Source organism: Macaca nemestrina, chromosome 10, assembly GCF_043159975.1.
Source record: "Macaca nemestrina isolate mMacNem1 chromosome 10, mMacNem.hap1, whole genome shotgun sequence".
Lineage (NCBI taxonomy): Eukaryota > Metazoa > Chordata > Mammalia > Primates > Cercopithecidae > Macaca > Macaca nemestrina.
The window spans coordinates 135,482,315-135,505,739 of NC_092134.1; the positions used below are offsets into that span (position 1 = coordinate 135,482,315).

The 23,425-nt window shown below is 43.3% G+C and overlaps 1 protein-coding gene and 1 long non-coding RNA gene across 5 annotated transcripts in view; one reads left to right on the forward strand and one right to left on the reverse strand.

Moving 5' to 3' along the window:
* LOC105484238 (uncharacterized) lies at positions 1 to 22,949 on the reverse strand. The gene is made up of 4 exons (XR_988827.3): positions 22,829 to 22,949; positions 4,342 to 4,456; positions 1,581 to 1,747; positions 1 to 125 (listed from the first exon to the last, which is right to left on the reverse strand). It is a non-coding gene; the product is annotated as an uncharacterized lncRNA (long non-coding RNA).
* Positions 19,626 to 23,425, forward strand: part of LOC105484236 (MKI67 FHA domain-interacting nucleolar phosphoprotein-like) — a 98,145-nt gene continuing 94,345 nt past the window's right edge. For 3 of the 4 annotated variants that reach the window (XR_011609415.1, XR_011609416.1, XR_988826.2), the window contains exons 1-2: positions 19,626 to 22,559; positions 22,831 to 23,148. The gene's annotated coding sequence lies outside the window, so the exon portion shown is untranslated. Of the gene's footprint in view, positions 22,560 to 22,830; positions 23,149 to 23,425 lie in introns of those variants that run through there. The other variant, XM_071072274.1, reaches the window with a different exon arrangement.

Here is a 23,425-nt window from a genome sequence, read left to right on the forward strand (position 1 = left end):
CTTATCCACAAGGATCTGAAACTCAGGACGTGAAAATCACTGGATGCCATCTTGCATTTTCCCTGTAGGGGCTTTCTCTGTTTTCAGGACAAATAATTACATGGAACCAATTTCTGGAGACACAGCTAGAGGGAAACAAAAGACAAAGTAGTAGCACCTGTTTTGATTTGTTTCTTAATTAGAATATCATAAGATTTATAGGTGATCTATAGAGGACTGGATGACCAGATGCAGAGAGGAGCTCCCCTCTCTGTGAGAGCTTCAGAAACCTGCAGACACATTGCGCGACGTGCCTGTGGACGTTGTGTGATAGGAATTCTCATCGGGTTACAAAATAATATTGGTTAGTGATTGGCTGGACATGGTGTCCAGCACGGGGCATTTTGTGGCTGCTTGGCGTCAGTCTAGAGCCCATGTTGCAAGGGGCTTTAAGAGGTAATTAGCTCAAGCAGAGAGTGAGCTGTGATTGCTGTCACATTTAAAATGTTCTTCTGGGCTTGATAATTTAAAGGAGCTCACATTCCTCAAATAAAACGTTCATTTTCTTTCTCAAACCTAAACATAATATTAACCACTGCTATATTATTTTTAGTAGGAGGATGAGAAGGGCTAAGTCAGGCACAATTACAAAAAACTCTTAGCCTATTCATCAATTACTCGTATAAGCTGAATAACAGCAATTCTAATTTATAGCTACTTTATAATAATATTAAATCTACTAATGAGGCTGGGCATGGTAGCTCATGCCCGTAATCCTAGCACTTTGGGAGGTTGAGGCAGGCGGATCATTTGAGGTCAGGAGTTCGAGACCAGCCTGGCCAACATGGTGAAACCCCGTCTCCACTAAAAATACAAAAATTAGCTGGGCGTGGTGGTGGACGCCTGTAATCCCAGTTACTCGGGAAACTGAGGCAGGAGAATCGCTTGAACCTGAGAGGCGGAGGTTGCAGTGAGCCGAGATCGTACCATTGCACTCCAGCCTGTGGGACAAGAGTAAAACTCCATCTCAACAACAACAACAACAACAAAATAGATATATATAATAAATAAATAAATTTACTAATGAGAGAAGAGAGCAAAAAGAATCAGTTAGGCAGATAGCTAGGACTAGTCCTTGGTAGAATTCCTTTCTAACAAAGAAACAGCTTGAAAGATGAAACTGCAAGCACAGATAAGGGGGCAAGGTCCACCATAAAAATGCGTTCTGTGTAACTAACAAGGGTCACATATACATGCTAGGGTTCGGTGAACACATCCCTTTCCTTTTTTGGACATACTCAGATAAGGGAACTTGCATAAAAGCGGGAGGGCTTATTTGAAAGATACCTGCAGCTGCACACATAAGGGGAGTTATATAGAACCAGACATGTCCGCAATGGAGAATTCCATCCCCTAACACATGCACAGTAAGGGAAATTAAACCACATGGAGTCACTTAGGCTAAGAATGCACATGTGCACTACAAGGACAGGGTCAGGAATTCAAAGGGGCTGTCAGGAATTCACACTTTATGCAAATGAAGCACCTAGCCCTAACTGATTTTTTGTGCCTTATGTAAATGAAACATCCCTCCTACTAACCTGTTTATTAAAGGCTTTGTATTCAACTGTAGAATGGCAACCCTCTTTCGGGTCCCCTCTTTGCTGTGGGGAGCTTTGTCCTTTCACTTATTAAACTCTTGCTCCAACCTCACCCTTGTGTCCATGCTCCTTAATTTTCTCTGTTGGTCCTGAGACAACACTGAATCCTACGTCAAACCACAAAATCAAAACATTGTGGTGCATTGGCAAGACTGCAACACGAGTTTATAATTTATACTACATCAACATCAACTATGTTCATGTTATCTAAATATATGTACCACAGCATTATCATCATCATACACATGAAACAAATTACCACTCTGAGCAACCACAGTCTGTTATTTTCCTTAAGAAGTCTACCATCACTTACTGAATTTTACCTAAATGAATTATTATAAATGTCAAAGAACAATGGTATTATCATACCAACATTTGTAGCTATCATAGCATTACTTAGTTTATATTTTTATGTATGACTGATTTACTCCACATCACTTAAAATATTGCCAACTACCAACAACATAAAACCAAAATGCCAGGTCAAGAAAACAAACAAAATAGCCTTTTAATCCCCACTTACGATATTATCAATCCTTTCTTTCTCCCTTGCACAAATATTTTTAGCATTGGATTAAGAATTTAGACTTATCGGCCGGGCGCGGTGGCTCAAGCCTGTAATCCCAGCACTTTGGGAGGCCGAGGCGGGCGGATCACAAGGTCAGGAGATCGAGACCACAGTGAAACCCCATCTCTACTAAAAATACAAAAAATCAGCTGGGCGCGGTGGTGGGCGCCTGTAGTCCTAGCTACTCAGGAGGCTGAGGCAGGAGAATGGCGTGAACCCAGGAGGCGGAGCTTGCAGTGAGCCGAGATCGCGCCACTGCACTCCAGCCTGGGTAACAGCGTGAGACTCCGTCTCAAAAAAAAAAAAAAAAAAAAAAAAAAAAAGAATTTAGGTTAGCCAGTACAAGAACCCTCAAAACCTTAAGCAAGTATGTTAGACTTAATTCCTGAAAAAATAAGGATTGTAAAACTTTATCTTACATTAATTGAATGCAAATAAAACATTTTTTTAAAGCAAAAGCCTCATTAGACTGGTAGGCTCCAACCTCATGAAAATTTAGTTAGCAGCTAAATATCCTAACCAACTGACTTTAATTTACCTTTCCCTCCCTAGAGGAAAAAAGGCAGGAGAATCTCCCCTCTCCTGCCCCCACACTCCAGAATTGAAGCTGCTCATTTAACCTTGCAAATTCAGTGTGAAATTTCACCTCATGACTTGGTAAAAAGAGGGTTTAATCTTTTTTTTTTTTTTTTTTTTTTTTTTTTGGTGAGACGGAGTCTCACCCAGGCTGAAGTGCAGTGGCAAGATCTCGGCTCACTGCAACCTCTGCCTCCTGGGTTCAAGCGATTAACTTCTGCCTCCTGGGTTCAAGCAATTCTTCTGCCTCAGCCTCCTGAGTAGCTGGGACTAAAGGCAGGTACCACCACACCTGGCTACTTTTTGTATTTTTAGCAGAGATGAGGTTTCACCATATTGGCCAGGCTGATCTGGAACTCCTGACCTCTTGGTCCACCCGCCTTGGCCTCTGAAAGTGCTGGAATTACAGGTGTGAGCCACCAGGCCCAGCCCTAATCTCTTTCTTTAGATTTATAGACTAATGCTTACTCAGCCATTTTTGCCTTGCTTTTTCCTATGTTCATTAATTGTTGATTATTCTCAACAAACCACAAAGACATTGGCACATCATGTTTACAAGTTGGTGTCTAAGCCAGAATAGTGGGGACCGTCCTCCATTTTCTTTTCTTTATTTCCCAATTTTAATTTTTATTTAAGTTCTGGGGGTTCAGGACATGTCCATACTGAACTGGGTCAACCAGGAGTTATGTGTGAGGAGATGATCAAATCTGTAATGTTATTATTGCTGCCTATACATTTGTAATAATTTTTCATGGTTTTACCTATTATAATCAATGGATTCAGAAATTGATTAATTCCATTAATAATTGAGGCACCAGATAAAGCATTCCCAGGAATACATAATAGGTTTCTGACTTCAGCCCCTATCATTCCTCCTCTTCCAATAGTCTAAGCTGCTCTTAAACAGGGTGAACGTTCTATCCATTTGTTTTCTTTAAAAAAGGAGATAAAAGGCTGGGCACAGTGGCTCATACCTGTAATCTCAGCACTTTGGGAGGCCGAGGCAGGCTGATCACGAGGTCAGGAGTTCAAGATCTGCCTGGCCAACATGGTGAATCCCTGTCTCTACTAAAAATACAAAGTTTAGCTGGGCATGGGGGTGCGTTCTTGTAATCCCAGCTACTCAGGAGGCTGAAGTAGGAGAACTGCTTGAACCGGAGGAGCTTGCAGTGAACTGAGATTGTGCCACTGCACTCCAGCCTGGGCTACAGAGCAAGACTCTGTCTCAAAAAAAAAAAAAAAAAAGGGATAAAGTATGATTTCATGAATCACATGGTTTATTGCTATACAAAAAGAATTTTTCTTCTAATCACTGGCATTTGCGTGTCAAAGCTTGCCGGCCTGGTTTTTCAAGCTGCCTGTTAGAAAAGAAATGATTTTGGGGTTGCTTCTCATTACAGGAAAATTTCCACTGAGAATCTTGACCCTTTCTAGTGGCCTAAAAATTATTTCTTAATAACTCCTGTATTATTCCCTGCCTCAAGAGAAGTAAACGTAACTGCTGTCAGGGGGTGTTGGACGACGATTCTTTCTGGCTGCTTCCTGTTGAAAAGGCACCTCATGTGAGGGAACAGCAGTTGGTCCTCCTCCTGAGGTTGATCTAAGCGTTCTCGGAAGAATAGTGTGTCCATGTGTGGCTCTGCTCGCAGCATTGTTTGGAGTTCGATTGCTTCTAGGTGAAAAGAGATAAATTTTACAAGAAGGTTTAAAATATAGGGTTAGAGTATGAGTATTAAGATGACCACGGTTAGTGGGAATCCTGTAGACCATAACTGAGTTTAAGATCTGTCAGTGACACCAAACGATTGCAGTACCGGTTTCCCTCCACTAGATGTCGTTGTACATTACCAGAGATTTTAATATAAAAGTAACGTTTTTCCTGAGAAAAGCATACATTTTCTTCTTGACTTCCCATTAGAGAATAATTTTAGGCATAGGCCATTTTTATGAGTTGCAATATGATTGGGAGAAATAAGATATTGGGTGGCTAAAATAACTTTAGCGTTAATCTTGACAATTCCTTTCCTTTAATTAGTAAATTCTTTTGTGACATTCACAGACCCTCTTAGGACATACTCAAACTTTCTGACCTGTCCTAAACGTCCTTTCTGTAAACGACTAGTCATTTCCTTTTAGGACAAGAATTTACCATCCTTCCTTATATAAAATCTCTTTCTTTACAAACTTCTTTTAATAGAGTGCATCCTATTACCAATTTTCAGTAAAAAGTTTTATTAAACTTAATGATAGTAAAACTTTTATACTTTCATGCTTGCTTCGTTTTTTTTTTTTTTTTTTTTTTTTTTATTTGAGACGGAGTTTCGCTCTTGTTGCCCAGGCTGGAGTGTAATGGCGCGATCTCGGCTCACGGCAACCTCTGCCTCCCGGGTTCAAGTGATTCTCCTGTCTCAGCCTCCCGAGTAGCTGGGATTATGGGCATGCGCCACCACGCCCGGCTAATTTTGTATTTTTTAGTAGAGATGACGTTTCTCCATGTTGGTCAGGCTGGTCTCGAACTCCCATCCTCAGGTGATCCACCCGCCTCGGCCTCCCAAAGTGCTGAGATTACAGGCATGAGCCATGGCATCCGGCCTTATGCTTGCTTCTTATCCATAACTATCACTCCTGCTATAAGCAAAATAAGCTTGACTAAATCTTTTCTGCAATTATTAATCCTATGATAAGGAAGATAATAAGGCAAAATATTACAGCAATTAGAATTTTACAACCAAAATTCCGCATTGTGGGTGCCACGGTGTATAGTTCCATTGCGAATAGTGGTGGAATTATAACAATTCCCACAAGAGTGGCATAGTAAATAATTTTCTTTTTTTTTTTTTTTTTTTGAGACGGAGTCTCTGCCGCCCGGGCTGGAGTGCAGTGGCCGGATCTCAGCTCACTGCAAGCTCCGCCTCCCGGGTTCACGCCATTCTCCTGCCTCAGCCTCCCAAGTAGCTGGGACTACAGGCGCCCGCCAGCTCGCCCGGCTAGTTTTTTTGTGTTTTTTAGTAGAGACGGGGTTTCACCGTGTTAGCCAGGATGGTCTCGATCTCCTGACCTCGTGATCCGCCCGTCTCGGCCTCCCAAAGTGCTGGGATTACAGGCTTGAGCCACCGCGCCCGGCCTAATAATTTTCATTTACATTTTTACTTGCCAAGATATAACATTTCCCTTTGGGGATCTACAAAGTTACAAATGCAATCCCATCTATAATTACATCTCGCTGCAAATATGCCTTAAAGGGGGTTTTAATATTTGGTGGCAGATTTTGAGAGGAAAGGCAGAAACAACAAAAAGTATCCAGTGAGGTAGGAGCAGTCCTCACTCAGTTACCTATCTTTTACGATTTTCAGCTTAAGATCTTCTATTTCTCCACACTGATATTCAGGACGTTCCTCTGGGCTGTGAGGGGTTGCTCCCTCAGCTCTTCAGGCTTTGATTTGAATGTGATGTATCCAGGAGTTGATTCCTGTAACTTTTACTGCCAATGGGGTTGAAAGAAGAACAGCCTAAGGCCTTTCCCAGCTTGGCTTAGGGAAGGAGACAGAGATTAGAGTTTTGCTAACACCAACTTTCCTGGGTTAAATAAAGGTGGTTCTGTTTGCTGAGGCTGGACTTCTGCTAGTTGTGTTAATTCTTGTTGGAAGTGAGCTAGAGAGGTTAAGTGCTTAACTAATTTAAGAGGTTTCCTGCCTGAAAACAATCTCTGAGCACACTGGTAAGTTTTATCCTTTCCCAAGTGAAAAGCTTGGTGAAGGATTTTAAGGACATTGGCTGGAGGCTGGCAAATGGCGTTTGCCATCCTCTGACTGTAGCCTTCCTGAGGGCTGGGAAGAACGTCCTCGAAAACTGGCCTATTTTATTTCTGCAGAGGAATATTGAGGTTTAAGTTTTCTTATGGAGCCTTCCTAGATTAGAAGGGGCTTGAAGTGCGTTAATGACTTGAGGCTTCCTTGCCTCTGACTTAACTGCCTGATCAGCTAACCTATTTCCTTTGGCTACCTCATGTGTTCCCTTTTGACGTTCTTTACAATGCATTCCCGCTATTTCTTGTGGAAGAAAAACTGAAGATAACCTGCTAATTTCCTGGTGATATTTTTACAGGGGATCCATTAGTGGTAAGAAAATGTCTTTTCTGGCCGGGCACGGTGGCTCAAGCCTGTAATCCCAGCACTTTGGGAGGCCGAGACGGGCGGATCACGAGGTCAGGAGATCGAGACCATCCTGGCTAACACGGTGAAACCCCGTCTCTACTAAAAATACAAAAAAAAAAAAAAATAAGCCGGGCGAGGTGGCGGGCGCCTGTAGTCCCAGCTGCTCGGGAGGCTGAGGCAGGAGAATTGCGCGAACCCGGGAGGCGGAGCTTGCAGTGAGCGGAGATCTGGCCACTGCACTCCAGCCTGGGCGACAGAGCCAGACTCCGTCTCAAAAAAAAAAAAAAAAAAAAAAGAAAAAAAAAAAGAAAATGTCTTTTCTGTCAAATGGCAGCATGAGCATGGAGAACCAAGAAAGCATACTTAGAATTAGTATAAATGTTAGCTACCTTTCCCTTGCTTAATCCAAGTGTGCTTGTAAGAGCTAATTGAGCGCTTGTGCCTGGGGAGAGACGTTATTTAGAGTGACTGCTGCTTATCCTACCTTATGTACTTCTTGCTTTACTGGCTGTTTGTTGGCTAAGAGCTCCCCCTAGAGGACAGTAATCCTGCCACATTATGTGGCGTGTAAACAGTTAAATTATTTCCTAAGGTTAACTTGGAGGCTTTTCTGATGAGTAGCGCTATCATGACAATGACTTGGAAGCATGTGTCAACTAAGCTTGAGAAAAATACTAGATTAGAGTTTTTCCTGAGATGCCTCTTCTGGTTGTGCTATGGGCAGAGGGGAGGCCTGGATTAGAGAGGAGAAAAAAGAGAGACTTGCTCAGTGTTTAGAAGGAGGTCTACTTTCCTTCTTTTAATTTCCGGAATCACCCGGCGCTCCTGTGCTATAATGGCAGTTTGAGCCGCTGGAGCCGGAGTTTGAGCCCCGGGACCCGTCAGTTCTGTGGGATTATCTGTGAGACTGGTTCTGAACCCAGTGACCTTCACCTCTGGGGGCAGTTCCATCTCCTGTGCTCTCTGCCCCAGGCTGGAGAGGGTTGGGGTGGCTTTGTCTTGCTGTATGGGCATTCTTTCTTAACATGCCCTGGCCTGCCACACTGCTAGCAACCAGCAGATGCATCTCCGGGTCCTGGACTTTGCCAGCCTGCAAGCTGCTGCCAGAGCCTCTGTCCTTCTGACCATTCTCTCTTTCTTTTGGGCCTCCTCCTGGTTCCTATTACAGAAGACCACAGTGGCCACTTTCAGGAAGTTCTCTAAGGTGCTCTCTGGTCCTATAGCTTGCTTTTGTAGTTTTCTTTTAATATTGGGAGCTGCCTGTTTAAGAAACTTCTCCTTTAGGATGAGCTGTCCCTCCACTGAATCAGGGGATAAGGAGGGGTGTTCTGTTAGTGCCGTTCTCAGTTTTTCCATAAAGGCTACGGGATTCTCATCTGGCTTTTTGTTTATCCTGGACAGTTTAGAGTAATTGAGAGGTTTAGCCCTGGTTTTCTGTAGGCCCTGTAATGCACACTTTAAAACGGGCTTCCTTTTCCATTCATCTCCTGAGTTACTGGGGTCCCAAATAGGGTTGTCAAGGGGAACTGCTTTCCTCACAATTGGGAATGGCATTTCTGCTATTTCTTCTCTTTCCTTATCTGCTTTTTTCCCTTTTGGTGTATTATAGGAGATCTGTTGCTCATCTCGGAAATCAGAGCTGCCTGCTTTTCAGCTGCAGTGAGGGTCTGGCTTAGGAGCAGCATAACATCTTTCCATGTGAGGTGAAATACCTGAGTTAAATTTTGGAAAGCTTTTTTTTTGAGATGGAGTCTCACTCTGTTGCCAGGTGGGAGTTCAGTGGCGCGATCTTGGCTCACTGCAACCTCTGCATCCTAGGTTCAAGTGATTCTCCTGTCTCAGCCTCCCGAGTAGCTGGGATTACAGACGCAAGCCACAATGCTCAGCTCAGATAATCTGTTACCCATCTAGAAAGAGAAGCAGAATAAAAGTGTCCTTTTAGTCTGCTTCGTTTCCCTGTGACCCCCGATGGAGAATAAAACAGTGGAGTGTCCTCCTGTTTTCCTTCCCTCGTTCCTGGGTCCTGGCACCCTGTTAAATGTGCCACCCATGGTTGTAGGCATGATCCTCCAAACCATGGGACCAGATGAGCTAAGTGATGGGACTAACTATGCTTTACTTATGCAACCTTAACTTATCGGCCTTGTGTGATTCCCTTTGACTTCCTAAACCTTTGTGATCTACCTGGCTCCCCAAAAAATTGATCTTTGGAGAGACTGTTGTTTTTGGGCAAGGCTCCTTTAACAGAGGCAATGTGCTAGACTGCCTGCTATTACGGCCCATGCTAAAGCATTTACCCTCAGAAAAATGGTTCTGGTTAACCTCTGAACTTAAAATCTCCTTACTAATTATACCATTTTAACAGGAAACAGACTAGGTGTCTTTAAAAAACGTAGGAACAGAATGGCCATTTTCCTGCTTATGGGACAATATCGAGACTAAAATTTGGCAGGAGACATATTATTTCTTTTTGAGACAGAATCTCACTCTGTTGCCCAGGCTGGAGTGCAGCTCACTGCAACCTCTGCCTCCCCGTTTCAAGCAATTCTCCTGCCTCATCCTCCGGAGCAGCTGGGACCACAGGTGCGCACCACCAGGCCCAACTAATTTTTGTGTTTTTAGTAGAGACGGGGTTTCACCATATTGGCCAGCTGGTCTCGATCTCCTGACCTCGTGATCCACCCGCTTCAGCCTCCCAAAGTGCTGGGATTATAGGCGTGAGCCACTGCGCCCTGTTGAGGGCATATTACTTCTAACTGCTGAAGGCAGAACTTTCCCGTTCACAGAAGTAGCTTAGAACCTGATTTCTAGCGGCGCAAAATGAAGCTAATTGTTACTCTAAAAAATGTGCCTCCTGAAGAGGATTTCTACTTCCACTAGGTGGCGATGTTGGCTTAGAAATACCATGTATTCCCCAGAGACGCCCTAGAGCGCGCGCTTACTGAGTTACTGCCTGCAGTGTTTGCCATTTTTCCTAACAGACCTGTTTCACTGAACTGTAAAAATCCCTGCACTTTTCACAGAGAGAGAGAGAGTAAGAGACCGCGGATAGAGAAAGAAGGAAAGTTTTGCAACAGGATAGTAGGAAGAGAGCTTTGAGATTAAAGGAGAGATTTGAGGTTGGGGCTTGCTCTGCAGTCACCACTCCAATGAATGAATTCCCGGCCAATGCAATCAAAATGATACTGCTCTGATGAATGGAGGAACAGCAGGGTCCTTGGTCTAGCATCATTTAGATAAAGCGACATGGACACAGAGAGTGGTTTTAAGGAGTGGAGAGTTTAATAGGCAAGAAAGAAGGAAGAAGCTCCCCATTACAGAGACAGAGGGAGGGGGGCTCCGGGAGAGAAACCCCGTGCGTGGCAGAGTAGTTGGTTATATTAGGAGGCTGAAGGAGGAGGTGTCTAATTTGCATGGGGCCCAGGAGATTGGTTCACGTAGCCCGAAAAACCTGGCACTCCCACCTTAACCTTTAATATGCAAATACAGGCAACCGCGATATCCTGAACACGTGTGAGTTAATCTGGAGGCTGCCATGACACTTGGCACGTGTGTTGACAAGGAGGAGAGGGAGGCACTTGTCATTCTGGCCATGTTGGGTGGACCTAGTTTCTAATCGCCGGCATTTACATATCAAAGCTTGTCGGCCTGGTTTTTCAAGCTGCCTTTCTGTTAAAAAATAAATGGTTTGGGGGTTGCTCTAATTACAGGAAAATTTACACTGAGAACCTTTACCCTTTCTAGCTGCCTACACATTATTTCTTAATTCCTGCTTTATTTGGAGGTGTTTGGGTCATGTGGGTAGATCCCGCATGAAGTAATGAGTTCTCACTCTGTTAGTTCACACAAGAGCTAGTTGTTTAAGAGTCTGGCATCTCTCTTGCTCCCACTCTCACCTTGTGGCACACTGTCTCCCCTTTGCCACCATGATTGTAAGCTTCCTGAAGCCCCCATCAGAAGCAGATGCTGGCACTATGCTTCATGCACAGCCTGTAGAACTATGAGTCAATTTAACCCCTTTTCTTCATAAATTACCCAGCCTCAGGTATTCTTTTAGAGCAATGCAAGCAGACTAACACAGAACTCGTTATATATTTACAGTAGAAATGGATGTTGATACATGAGCATATTTTATATGAGCCACTATAATTATTGCTATTCTTATAGGAGTAAAATTATTCAGCTGATTAGCAAACTTTCACACAGAAAATATCAAATGGTCATTAGCTGTACGATGAACTTTAGGCTTTATTTTCTCATTTACAGTTAGTTGGAGGCTCAACAAAAATTGTATCAGCTAAATTATCATATTATCATTTGATATCAACCTTCACGATAGATATTGTTGTAGTGAAGTAAAGCAAAGTTAAAGTAAAGTAAAGTAAAAGCAAAGTAAAAGGCTACAGAGTGTTAGAAGCAATGAATCCTATTTTAGATGGACTTGCCAAGGATACTGGTAATTTTTTTTTTTTTTTTTTTTTTTTTTTTGAGACGGAGTCTCGATGTGTCACCCAGGCTGGAGTGCAATGGCGCGATCTTGACTCACTGCAACGTCTGCCTCCCAGGTTCAAGTGATTCTCCTGCCTCAGCCTACTGAGCAGCTGGGAGTATAGACATGTGCCATCACACCCAGCTAGTTTTTGTATTTTTAGTAGAGACGGGGTTTCACCAAGTTGGCCAGACTGACCTCGTGATCTGCCCGCCTCAGCCTCCCAAAATGCTGGGATTACAGGCATGAGCCACTGCGCCTGGGCAGATATTGGTAATTAAATAAATGAACAGGCCATGTGAAAATCTGGAGAAAGATTATTTCAAGCAGATGGAAGAAGGTGCTGGCATGCTAAATCAGAAAAAAAAAAAAAACTTGGCATTTTTTAAAGAATAAAAAATGTGGTTAGAGTGCAATAAATGAGATGAGAAAATGAAGATCCAGCCAGGGAGACAAGCAGGGGTAAGATTATGTACGGGGGAATAGGCCATGGAAAGAAATTTGGATTTTCTTTTGAGTAAACTGGATTTAAAAAAATTGTGATAGTGCAGGATTTGTAATGTATTAACAAGAACTGTTGCCTGCTGTGTGGAAAACAGGTATAGTGGGGCAAAAGTGAAGTAAGGAAGTCCAGTTAGAAATGCAGCAGATATCTAGTGAGGACTAACCTCTGATTTTTTATCTCGCCCAAATTAAGGGATATGGGGAGCCACGACCTACAAACCATAAATTCTCATCAGATGGGTTTTATTTAATCCTGTATATTGTGACTTACTTTCCAATCTGACTCTGGCATAACTAGAAAGAAAATAAAAATGTTTTACCCCAAAATATATTTTCTCACTATATCTTGAAATTGCCTGCAAAGTCTCTTGTGGGAAAAATCCACATTCTATAGAGAATCCCCTCCCCTTTTGTTTTCCTTCCTTCCTTTCTCGATCCAGGAGATAATCAACTAAGAGCCAGGCACCCTTTTAAGTCTGGTAGGAAACATTTTACAACCTGCTCTCTCTAAAGTCTGCTATCTGAGAGCTTACTCTACACGATAAACCTTTTTTTTTTTTTTTTTTTTTTTTTTTTTTTTTTTTTTTGAGACGAAGTCTTGCTCTGTTGCCCAGGCTGGAGTGCAGTGGCGCGATCTCAGCTCACTGCAACCTCCGCCTCCTGGGTTCACCATTCTCACCATTCCCACCATTAAATAATTAAAATTAATTCTAAAATTACCATTCTCCTGCCTCAGCCTCCCGAGTAGCTGGGACTATAGGCGCTCGCCACTACGCCTGTCTAATTTTTTGTATTCTTTAGTAGAGACGGGGTTTCACTGTGTTAGCCAGGATGGTCTCGATCTCCTGACCTCGTGATCCACCCGCCTCGGCCTCCCAAAGTGCTGGGATTACAGGCATGAGACACCGCGCCCGGCCTTGCACGATAAAACTTGATCTCCACAATCCTTTATCTTAACCTGAACATTGCTTTCTTTTTTTTGAGACAGAGTCTCATTCTGTCACCCAGGCACGAGTGCAATGGCGCGATCGCAGCACACTGCAGCCTTCGCCTCCTGGGTTCAAAAGATTCTTGTGCCTCAACCTCCCAAGTAGCTGGGGTTACAGGTGCTCACCACCATGCCAGCTAATTTTTGTAGTTTTAGTAGAGACAGGGTTTCATCATGTTGGCCAGGCTGGTCTCGAACTCCTGACTTCAAGTAATCCACCTGCATTGGCCTCCCAAAGTGCTGGGATTACAGGCAGGAACTACCACACCCAGTCTGAACATTTCCTTCCTGTTGATTCCAGGTCTTCAGATAAACTCAACCAATTGTCAACCAGAAAATGTTTAAATTTACCTGTAACCTGGGAGCCCCTGCTTTGAATCGTTCCGCCTTTCTGAACCAAACCAATGTATTTCCTAAGTATTTGATTGAAGTCTCATGCCTTCCTAAAACATATAAAAGCAAGCTGTGCCCCATCCACCTTGGGCACGTGTTCTCAGGACCTCCTGAGGGCTGTGTCACGGGCCATGGTCACTCATATTTGGCTCAGAATAAATCTCTTCAAATATTTTACAGAGTTTGACTATTTTCATCCATACTAGGAAATGTGACTATTATCTCTACTGAAATCAAGATACAAGTGGTGAGAAGTAGTAAGATTTGGGATACATATTAAAGGCTTAGTTGACAGGATTTGTTGATAGAATAAATGTATGCTATAAAGGGAAAACTCATGACTTTTAGGTTTTTAGCAAGAACAACCAGATGAATGATACTGTCATTTACTGAAATGAGGAACACAGGGCTAGGAGTGGTTTGAAAGTGAAGACAAGAGTTCCATTTAATTATGTTAACTTTTAAAATGTTTATTAGACATACATGTGGACAGTTATTCATGTGTGAATTTGATAGAAAAGGTAAAATCTGGGGATAAAAAAACGGGCTTTATCAACATATGCATTGTCTTTTTTTTTTTTTTTTTTTTTTTGAGACAGAGTCTCGTGCTGTCGCCCAGGCTGGAGTGCAGTGGCGCGATCTCGGCTCACTACAAGCTCCGCCTCCCGGGTTCATACCATTCTCCTGCCTCAGCCTTCCAAGTAGCTGGGACTACAGGCGCCCACCACCACGCCCGGCTAGTTTTTTTGTATTTTTAGTAGAGACGGGATTTCACCATGTTAGCCAGGATGGTCTCAATTTCCTGACCTCGTGATCTGCCCACCTCGGCCTCCAAAGTGCTGGGATCATAGGCGTGAGCCACCGTGCCCGGTCGCATTGTCTTAAAGTCACAGGAATGGTTGACCTTACTTAGGTATGTGAATATGAATTGTGGAGATAAGAGAATTGGAGGTCAATCCACAGGATTTACCAGCATCTGGAGATCAAGACAAAGATGAAAAAACGGCAAAGCTGGCTGAGTAGCAGCAGTCAATAAGATAAAAGATAAATCAGAAAACTTTTATCCCAGAAGCCAAGTGGAGAGAAAAGTGTTTTAAGAATGAAGATGGGGAAGATTCTAGGTAGGTGGTTTTAGTACAGTGCACTTTAAAAATCTGCATCTAGGCCGGGCGCGGTGGCTCAAGCCTGTAATCCCAGCACTTTGGGAGGCCGAGACGGGCGGATCACAAGGTCAGGAGATCGAGACCATCCTGGCTAACACGGCGAAACCCCGTCTCTACTAAAAACACAAAAAATTAGCCGGGCAAGGTGGCGGCGCCTGTGGTCCCAGCTACTCGGGAGGCTGAGGCAGGAGAATGGCGGGAACCCGGGAGGCGGAGCTTGCAGTGAGCTGAGATCTGGCCACTGCACTCCAGCCTGGGCGACAGAGCGAGACTCTGTCTCAAAAAAAAAAAAAAAAAAAAAAAAAAAAAAATCTGCATCTAGGGCAGCAAAACCAAGGAGCAATGAACAAAATCCATTTATAGCAAAACTAGATGGTAAGGTTTCCCCATGAACTTTCAATTATGAGAAGATGGTGACAAGTTATCAATAACTACACAACCCACAAAGTATCAGCCTCTGTTTGGGCAGTTGAACAAGATCCAACTCAGGAAAATCTAACAGGGCCACAGTGCAATAAAGTCTAAGGATGTTTGATAAGTCTGGGCCCTACAGACTACCTTTTTAAAATTTTGTTTAACTTTTAAGTTCAGGGTACATGTGCATGTTTGTTACATAGGTAAACTTGTGTCATGGGGGTTTGCTGTACAGATTATTTAATCATCCAGATGTTAAGCCTAGTACCCATCGTTATTTTTCCTGATCCTCTCCCTCCTCCCACCCTTCACCCTCCAACAGGCCTCAGTGTGTGTGTTGTTCCCCTCTATGTATCCATGTGTTTTCATCATTAGCTCCCACTTATAAGTGAGAACAGGTGGTATTTGGTTTTCTGTTCCTGCATTAGTCTGCTAAGAATAATGGTCTCTAGCTCCAGCCATGTTCCTGAAAATGACATGATGTTTGAGCTCATGGATATCACAATTACTTTGATTTGATGATTACATACTGTATGCCCGCATTTGATTATTACATACCGTATGCCCGCATCAGAATATTACATGTGTTCTATAAATATGTACAACTATTACGTATCAGTAAAAAATAAAAATAAACCATGGCAGTCATTTTCAAGCTACAAAATAAAAAAGGCAGTTAGGTCCTACATATGTGCTTTTCCATGTCATGTAAGTCTAACTTGGCTTGTAAGATCAATCAATATCCTACATGGGAATTTGGGACTTTAAGAATTTTCTCTTAGCTTTTAATTTTCTTTAGCTTCTAATACTTCTGTAGATAATATGCCAGTATATTGAAAGTACATATATCACATGGGGGCAACAGTTATTTTTCCATGTAAGAATGTATTCCCCAAATAGTTATTCAACATTTACAATGTGCCAGCCTTGAGTATAAATTAGGAAGCAAATTAGACATATTTCCTATTATGAAGAGGTTACACTTACATATGAGTAGATATTAAAAGCAAATAAACAGGCAGTGTTGTAAGTCCTAAGACAAGGTAAGAAAACCAAATAATGCCTCTTAACTTAGACTTGGAAGAGCAAGGATGTCCTCCTGCAGGGAATGACAACTCAATAAATTTGGTCACTAGTAGAAGTTACGTAGCTGAAGAATTGAATGAGGGCTGTTCTGAAAATTATCACTCTTGGAAAGTATAGCAGTGTGAAGACCCAGGACTAAAAGAAAACGTTGCAGGTATAAGGCTAGAAATTGGGTGAAGCATGATGTGAATGGGTTTGGAGGTCATGGTCAAAAATTAAATTGAATTGCTAAGTGGGAACTTGTAAACAATGTTGAAAGAGTATAAACCTTTTTTTAGAAAAGCATGCAAAAGGGAAAATAAGGTTTGCTACAGAAAGCCTGTGGCAATAGTGGAGAATGGGAGGAAATTGACATTAGGCAGCTATTGTTGAAAGCCAAGAGAGATATGATCATGTAATTGTAAGGAGTGAGAGTGACGATGGAGAAAACTAGACAGACAGATATTAGACCTGAGAAGAATTTACCTACAAGCAGCAAATTCATAGCACAATAAGTATTTAATTTCTTTTTTCTTTTTTTGACATGGAGTTTCGCTCTTGTCATCGAAGCCGGAGTACAATGGCACGATCTTGACTCACTGCAACCTCTGCCTCCCAGGTTCAAGTGATTCTCCTGCCTCAGCCTCCCAAGTAGCTGGGATTACAGGCATGCGCCACCATGCCTGGCTAATTTTTTGTATTTTTAGTAGAGACGGGGGTTTCTCCATGTTGGCCAGGCTGGTTTCGAACTCCTGACCTCAGGTGATCTGCCTACCTCAGCTTCCCAAAGTGCTGGGACTACAGGCGTGAGCCACCGTGCCCAGCTAGGTATTTAATTTCTACTGAGAAGACAGGTTCTAGATTTTTCTGAAATAGACCACAGAGATAATTTTGCTGTATCTTATGTTGCAATGTCACAAATTATAGAGATCTAGGATCATCTAAAGCACAATCCAGTTAGTGTGACAGGAGGAGCTTGAGTGGAGGGACACACCGATTGCCAGAGGTTAGTCTTGCCAATTTACCTTATTGATCCTAAATGGAGTTCAGAACAAGACATGTTGATTCTCAGGCTGACATTCTAGTACTACATGCTACTTTGTCTTCCTAGGTTCCAAGATGGCCGAGAGATCCGAAGTTTTGGGTGTGGCACCTGTCATACTGCAGATGAGCAGAGATCCCACCAACTTCTACATAGGGCGAGCACTGTGGTTCAGCATTGCTCTTCTTCATGCTCCAGTTGTGCATGTAGGGCACATCCCCTGGCTTGATATCAAGGAAGAATTCCAGTGCCACAGGAATAGTGGAAGCCTGTCTAGCAGAGCGCTATGAGAACCACTTCACATGGCCTGTTCCAGGAGTGTGGGACATGGTTGGCTTTATCTTCTCCTCCATCCTTTTTGTGATGGAGTTTGTTGTCTCTCAGAATATGCATAAACAAACCAAGATGCATAAGAAGCAGTCTGTAGATGAAGAAAGATCCCATGACATTGTCAGTGATGCCGACGACGCAAAGATGGAAGACATGACTTTTGACCTATCCCAGCAAAAGTCCCTGTTGAAACAGTGTCTGGTCTACTTTCTGGGACACATGTCTATACAGGTGATCTTCTTGGCCATCCTTCCTCACTATCACTGACCACTGACCACAAAACCCATTTGGTGCAGTGATCATTTGTGTCCTGGGCCTTATTCATGTGTGTTAATGGGGACACAGGAAAAGATAATGTCCGTCATACTGCTGATTACACTTTCAGTCTTATCATGACTGTCTGTCTTATATGCTTCATGTGCACCCTGAGCTCACTCACGGTGGCATTCTGTCAGAGACAGAGGGACTTCATGAAATCCTAACAGAAGACAAAAACAAAGTAGCATCAGGTGGAAAGAATGACTGCATTTCAGCCCATCTATCCATACAGTCCCTGCTGTTGTCGTAAGTGCTCTCAGCAAGGGTACTCAATTGTCTTAGGTGAGAGGAGCATGCTGAAGACATTTTAGGAGAGTGTCAAAGAGAAATAGGCTTATTTCATAATATTTCTTATTATTCTCTCATGTACTAACTCCTTTTTCGAATTTTCTCTTATTAGTCTGTCTTTCTTACCGGCTTTTATTCTCCAACTTCTTCCCATAGTTTATTCAGCTCTCTAGATAGTAGTTATCCATCCTGTTTTCTCTCATCACAAATTCTCAGTGTCATTTCCTTCTTTTTCTAAGTTACGTACCAACCTGTGCCAAGCAACCCACTTCAGCCAACAGTTCTATGACAGCTCCAACTGTCATAGAACCCCCATGGGTACCTGGATGCAGATGCTTAAACGGGAGTCTTCACCACTTCTCTGTGAGGAGTACTTGTTTGAGATGGGTTAATGGACTCATTGGTATCATTTCAGGCTATTCCTAAAGTCAACATTTCCAAAGCCTTTCACCAATTTCAAAACCTGTTTCTGATTAACCAATCAGGAAGAATGAATCAACATATAATAGTTATTGCCTTCTACTGGAAGAACAGATTAAGTTTCTCATTTGCTCTTCATCCTGCTGTTCATTTGAAATTTTCATTGGTTCACAGATATTTTGAGCATCAACCACAGTTTTGAGTGCAGACAATGAATAAGACAGTTTTTGCCTTGAATTATACATCTGATGGTGTGAAGAGTAGTTTGTTTCCCAGTCAGTCTATCATGACCTTCGTGGCTCCTGTGATTTATTTTCCTTTCTATGAACCAAAAACACGTCATCAGACCGATTTACTAATAACCTACTGTAACAGCCAGCCCCTGCTCTAGCCCTCCCTGCCAACATGGCTGGGGCTCTCTTGTGCCTGAGCTGCAGTTCAGATTCTTCCTCAATCCCATTCTGCTCTCTCACCATCGCCACTCTGCTTCCTGTCACAGGTATTCATTCTAGCACGTGTTTTGAATCCCTCACTCTATTTCAGAATTTGCTTCTGAAAAACACAAACTGCAAAACTCCTCTTCAGATCTGTGGATGCCTGGGTGGCAAGCCATACCCACAGACAGAAGGGTTCTTTCTCCAGCCTCGAGGTCACAGTTACTCTACAATTCACTAAGCTTCATCCTTGCCTCAGAGCGCTCTGAAAATAACTCATTGAGCACAGAGAATTGACAGGCTTGCATCAACTATCTCTGTGAGGATTTCCACAGAGCCTGAAGTCTTACATGTTCCACCAAGGACTTGCTGGACTGGTGATTTTAGCTGCTGCTCAACTTCACAGAGGAGAATGCATTGCCATTAAAATTGGAGGGGAGGAAGGTTTCCTTCAGATACTGAAATATGTCTGACAAATCCACCTAACTTTTTAGGTTCTTTAAAAATGTTTTTCTAGTTTCTTCAGTAGAATTTTTACTACACTCTGAACTTGTCTTTGAAGTCTAAATGCGTAGAAAAAAGTACCCAAGTTGGTGGGCGCGGTGGCTCACACCTGTAATCTCAGGACTTTGGGAGGCCAAGGTGGGCAGATCATGAGGTCAGGAGATTGAGACCATCCTGGCTAACATGGTGAAACCCCGTTTCTAATAAAAATACAAAAAAATTAGCTGGGCATGGTGGCAGTGTCTGTAGTACCAGCCACTTGGGAGGCTGAGGCAGGAGAATGGCATGAACCCAGGAGGCGGAGCTTGCAGTGAGCCAAGATCGCGCCACTGCACTCCAGCCTGGGCGACAGAGTAAGTCTCTGTCTCAAAAAAAAAAAAAAAAACAAAGTACCCAAGTCACATTGTTCTGACCTATACCTTTCATAGATTGAGCTCACTCATGTAATTGTCATCCAGGTCAAGAAAAAAACGTTACTGACACCCCCAATCCCATTTGTACATTCCTTCAGTTACCATCCTCCATCACATAACCAAGAGGTAAACATCTCACAATGTAGTTTCCAATATGCTTTGGAAATGCATATAAATAGAATTATAAAGAATAGAATCTCCTCTGTTGGATTTTTTGTTTTATGTATTGTTTGTGAGATACATGTATAATCTCTTTGGCTGTGGTTGTAGTTTTTTCATTCTTGTTACTGTATAGCACTCCAGTGTGTGAAGAGACCACATTTTACTTATTCACTTTACTGCTGGTGTTTTCCAGTTTGGAGCTATTATGAATAGAGCTGTTATGACTATTTTCTACGTGTCTTTTTTTTTGAGACGGAGTCTTGCTCTGTTGACAGGCTGGAGTGTAGGGGTGTGATCTCAGCTCACTGCAACCTCTGCCTCCTGGATTCAAACAATTCTGTCTCAGCCTCCTAAGTAGCTGGGACTACAAGTGCACACCACCAAGCCCAGCTAATTTTCTGTATTTGTAGTAGAGATGAGGTTTCACCATGTTGTCCAGGATGGTCTCGATCTCTTGACCTTGTGATCAAGGCCTTGATTCTCTGACCTTGACTTTCCAAAGTGCTGGGATTACAGACATGAGCCAGCACACCCAGCCTGTAAATGTCTTTTGATGTATTAGTAATCTACTCCCATAAGCCTGAGTGATCTATTTGCTCCATATCCTCATCAACACTTGGAATTTTCAGGTATTTTTAATTTTAGCCATATAGTGGGGATGTAGTTGTATCATATTATGGGTTTAATTTGCATTTATTTGATTATTAACAAAATTGAGCAATTTTCTTTTTTTTTTTTTTTTTGAGACAGAGTCTTGCTCTGTTACCAGGCTGGAGTGCAGTGGTGCAATCTAGGCTCACCACAACCTCTGCCTCCCAGGTTCAAGCAATTCTCCTGCCTCAGCCTCCCAAGTATCTGAGATTACAGGTATGTGTCACCATCCCTGGCTAATGTTCAATATTTGGGTGATGAGTACACTAGAAACCCAATCCCCTCATTAGCTGTATATCCATGTAACAAACATGCACGTGTACCCCTGAGTCAAAAATTAACCCAAAAAAGGAGATCTGAACAAGACAGAGAAGTGAATTAAACCTTTTCTGAGGGGTGACATTTGAGCTCAGTTTGAATTTACTGAAAGAACAGAAAACAAGGCAAAGAAGAGAAGAGCCTTCTAGATATGAGGAAGGGCCCTGATATAGGAATGAGCATGGCAATTATAGAGGACAGAATGCCAATGCATCTAAACCTATCCCTGGACAAATGTACTTAATATTTGCATACAATTTCAGAAACATTGACATCCCGAGGTTCATAAGCTCCAGTACTGCTCTTCTGTCACATGATGGCCATGAAAGAACAAAATGATAAAACCCCTATGGAGGAGAATTTGGCAAAATCTATAAAATCACGTGTTTATCCTTTGACCCACCAATCTCACTTCTTGGATCCTATCTCAAAGATATGCTTGCAAAAATACGAAATGGCATATGCATATGGTTATTTTCACCATTATTTACAATAGTAAAACTGGAGCGCCATCTGAATATTCATCAAATTCAGGACTGATGAGGCAGAGCAACGCAATGTATTATTATGCAGATATACTAGAGAATGCAGAAGTTCTAAAGGAGAGAGTGAACTCTAGGACACAGGGCGAAGTGAAGAAAGCAAGGTGCAGAAATTGCACACAGTATGCCATCTTTTGTACTGGGGAAACGAATTCAAAGCAGCGGAGAAAGGAATGTGCATGCATGTATATGTAAATACAGTCATTAAAACTGAAAACAAAGTGGCACGAATAAGTCTAATTCCCTAGCGAGTTGGCATTGCTGTCTTAACCACACAGAGGAAAGTATTATTACAACTGACTTTGGAACACAGTATCTTCACTGTATTTCTTCAGTACGATATACTCCAAAGACAAAAATACTGCATAGACATCTCAATGTCACTTGAAGTGAAATAACATAAAAATGGGAACAGACTCCTGCTGCTGCGCCAGAAAGATGAACATGAGAAGGGGACCATCATCTCTAACGGGAAAACTTCCGGCCTAAGGGTTGGGCCAAGTCGAGGTTCTGTGTGGGAATTCTGGGCATATCAGCCGGAAGTGGGCAAGGCTTGTCATCTCGCTGAGGACTTGTTTCTTGTCCATGAACGACGAAAATAACATATCTTTCCTGTTTTAAGTAGTGTTCTTTTTCTTTTTTTTCTTTTTCTTTCCTTCTTTCTTTTTGTTTTTTTGTTTTTTTTTTTTTTTTGAGACGGAGTCTCGCTCTGTCACCAGGCTGGAGTACAGTGGCGCGATCTCGGTTCACTGCCACCTCTGCCCCCCAGGTTCAAGCGATTCTTCTGCCTCAGTCTCCCAAGTAGCTGGGACTACAGGTGCGCGCCACTGCGCCCAGCTAATTTTTGTATTTTTGGTAGAGACGGAGTTTCACCGTGTTGGCCAAGATGGTCTTCATCTCTTGACCTCGTGATTTGCCCGCTTCAGCCTCCCAAAGTTCTGGGATTACAGGCCTGAGCCACCGCGCCCGGCTTAGTAGTGTTATTTTTCATATACACCAATAGGCATCTTCGCTCAACATACGAAAGCCCCTTTCCACAGAAACAGCTGCCTCCAGCCTGAAGAAGTTGCCACAGGACATAGAAGGAGGCTCCTTGCCCAAGCCTGGGAGACCCAACCAGAGTGGACAGGGAAGCGGCCCGGGCCACGGTGCCAGACTCAGCAAATAAACACAGCACTCCCAGGTAACTCTGAATTTCAGATAACCAACGAATATCTTTGCATGGTACTATATTTTCACTCAAAAGTAACTCGTTTATCTGAAATTCAAAGTTGACTGTGCATGCGGTACCGTATTGCATCTGACAACGCTGCACCCGCAGCCCTCAGGTTTGTGGACGGGGCGCCCCCTGTTCCGCAGGTGCTGCAGCGCTCTCCACCCAGGAGGAGGAGGGGGAGGGGGAGGAGGAACTCGGCACTGATTGGAGACTCTGGTGCGTCCCAATCAACTCACAGGGCCCAACGGTCGGAACCGCCTCTGTGGTGGGCGCGCAGCCTACGCACGCGCGTACGCTCAATCCGGGAGTCGCCTCAGGCCACTGACTGGAGACGCGGTCGAGTCCTAAGCAACTGACAAGGCCCAACGGTCCAAACCGCCTCTGTCCTGCGCCCTCACCCAATGCACCGGCCTACTCTCTATCTCATTCCGGGCGTCGCCTCCGGTTGCCAGGCAACGAGGGCGCGCGCAGCAAAGAGAAGGCGGTACTGATGGATGAGGAAATTCAGGTTCGGACCGACGGCGTGACTTGCTGAAGATCTCACAGCTAACAAGAGGTAGAATCAAGACTGGAACTTGGGGGGCCGGGCGCGGTGGCTCATGCCTGTAGTCCTAGCTACTCGAGAGGCTGAGGCAGGAGAATCGCCTGAACCCGGGAGGCGGAGGTTGCAGTGAGCAGAGATCGCGCCACTGCACTCCAGCCCGGGCGACAGAGCGAGACTCCATCTAAAAACAATAACAAAACAACAACAACAGCAACAACACAAAATCGCGCCACTGCACTCCAGCCAGGATGGTGAGACCTTGTCTCAAAACAAACAGCAGCAACAAAAC